The sequence below is a fragment of the Cetorhinus maximus genome, chromosome 21 (genome assembly GCF_964194155.1).
Source record: "Cetorhinus maximus chromosome 21, sCetMax3.hap1.1, whole genome shotgun sequence".
Lineage (NCBI taxonomy): Eukaryota > Metazoa > Chordata > Chondrichthyes > Lamniformes > Cetorhinidae > Cetorhinus > Cetorhinus maximus.
The window spans coordinates 30,279,634-30,281,781 of NC_135899.1; the positions used below are offsets into that span (position 1 = coordinate 30,279,634).

The following is a 2,148-nucleotide window of genomic DNA, read 5'->3' on the forward strand; positions in this document are numbered from 1 at the left end:
GACAGCCATGATATCAGAAGAAAATAAACAGGAAAGTGAGCGTTAGACTCGGCAATGCTGTCGTAAAGCAGCAATGAAGTGGAAAGAGGACAATAAAAGGGGGTTAGTGATTGTAGAATCACAGAATTGTGAGAGCAGGAGGCCATTCGACCGATCGTGTCTGCACCGGCTTTCCGAATGAGCAGTTTACCTAGTGCCATGTTCTTGCATTCTCCCTGCAACCCTACACGTTGTTTATTTTTAAAATAAATAATAAATCCTCCTGGAGGGAGAAAATAAAACTGACGCCCTAAATCGCTGCGAGCAGGGTTCGAACCTGCGCGGGGAAACCCCATTGGATTTCAAGTCCAACGCCTTAACCACTCGGCCATCACAGCTCCTGATTTCTAATAGCTTAAATTATGATTAGAAAGCCAAACATGAGTACCCGCTGTCGAAAGCAAAGACAGAAATTACTTTGCATGTGAAGCAGCATTTGTAGAGGGGAAAACGGTCACGTTTCTGGTCGAAAATCCTTCATCAAAGCATAAGTTCTCATATCGCTGACTCTGTTTTAGTGGGTGATGACCCACCTATTGTAATCAGTGTAATGCTAATTCTTCAACCCCCAAGCTGATCGCACCGATCATTGCAGTGAGTTACTCTATCCCATATTTTACCGTGATATGAAATATTAAGAATTGTCCAGAATATCCTGCATGATAACGAAGGGTTTTTTTTTCGGAAAAATATACTTTTTTTTCATAAAATATCTGAAAGAACATTACAAAGCAATCCAAAATTACCATCACAAAAAGTGCAATCAGATTAAAATTTCCCACATGGATCATGAGGTGCTTCAATACAATCAGTGAATGTTACAGTCATTTCAACATGGTTATTACAGGCAGCCAGACAGTGCAATGGCATACACGTTATCAACATACATCATATTGCACTCTGAGATGCTTCAATGCAATTATGATGCATTTAGTTTTCACTACTTACATTAGTTGTGAGTCGTACAGCCCGGGGCTATGAAGACAATTCTCAGCCCCTCCGTGCACTGTGGCAGAAAAGGTCTTAGACAGAGACCTTTCCCCATTGCGTCTTTGCCGCGGCTGCCCCAAGCTTCAGTGCGTCCTTCAGCACGTAGTTCTGGACCTTGGAATATGCCAGTCTGCAACACTCAGTCGGGGACAGTTCTTTGCACTGAAAGGCCAACAGGCTTCGGGCAGATCAAAGAGCGTCTTTCACCGAGTTGATAATCCTTCAACTGCAGTTGATGTTTGTCTCAGTGTGCTTCCCTGGGAACAGCCTTTAGAGCACAGAGTCCAGCGTCACAGAACTGCATGGGATTAACCTGGACAAAAACCACTGCATCTCGCTCCAGACCTTCTTTGCAAAGGCACCTCCACAATGGTCGCTTCCCCATCATAGCCACCTCGAGGGCAACGAGCAGAGGGGCTGAGACTCCTGGCGTGTGGGAAGGATCGGACAGGGAGGACCTTTCTCACCACCAGCCAAGCTACATCTTGGTGCTTGTTGGAAAGTTCTGGCAATGAGGCATTCTGCCAAATGCCTTTTACAGTCTGCTTGAGGAACCATCCGACAGGATCCACCACCCCCTTTTCTCTCAGGGCCTCTGGGACGTTACATGCCGATCACTGCCTGGTGGGCTTGTGGTCAAAGGTGTTTCTCTGCATACATTATTCCAGGAGGGACAGATGGTATCACACGGTCCAACTATTTGGAGCATTCCATGACAGAGTGGCCAGACCCATCCTTCGCAACACCAGGGACAGGAAGAACCTCAGAACGTAGTGACACTTGGTGTTTGTGTACCGAGGGTCTACGCACAGCTTGATGCAGCCACATACAAAGTTGGCCATCAGGATGAGGGCGATGTTGGTCACGTTTCCCCCCCCCCCCCCTTTATCTAGAGGCTTGTACATTGTGTCCCTGCAAACACCTCTAGATAAAACGAAAGATGGTTCGGGTGATTGCCACTGCGCAGGAGTGAGGAATGGGCCAGACCCGCAAGGATAAAGGAATTGGATGGAGGCTTGAAGGAATGAATCTGCAAGGCTCCAAGATAACCTTCACGAGATTCTCTTCAAACTCTCGTTGCTTCCCTCCACACGTTGCAGGTTTTTACAACCGTCTTTC

At 46.7% G+C, this 2,148-nt stretch overlaps 1 non-coding gene across 1 annotated transcript; it reads right to left on the reverse strand.

Annotated features, from left to right (window-relative positions):
- Nucleotides 1-295: 295 nt before the first annotated feature.
- Nucleotides 296-377, reverse strand: trnas-uga (transfer RNA serine (anticodon UGA)). The gene has a single exon. It is a non-coding gene; the product is annotated as a tRNA-Ser (tRNA).
- Nucleotides 378-2,148: the final 1,771 nt, after the last annotated feature.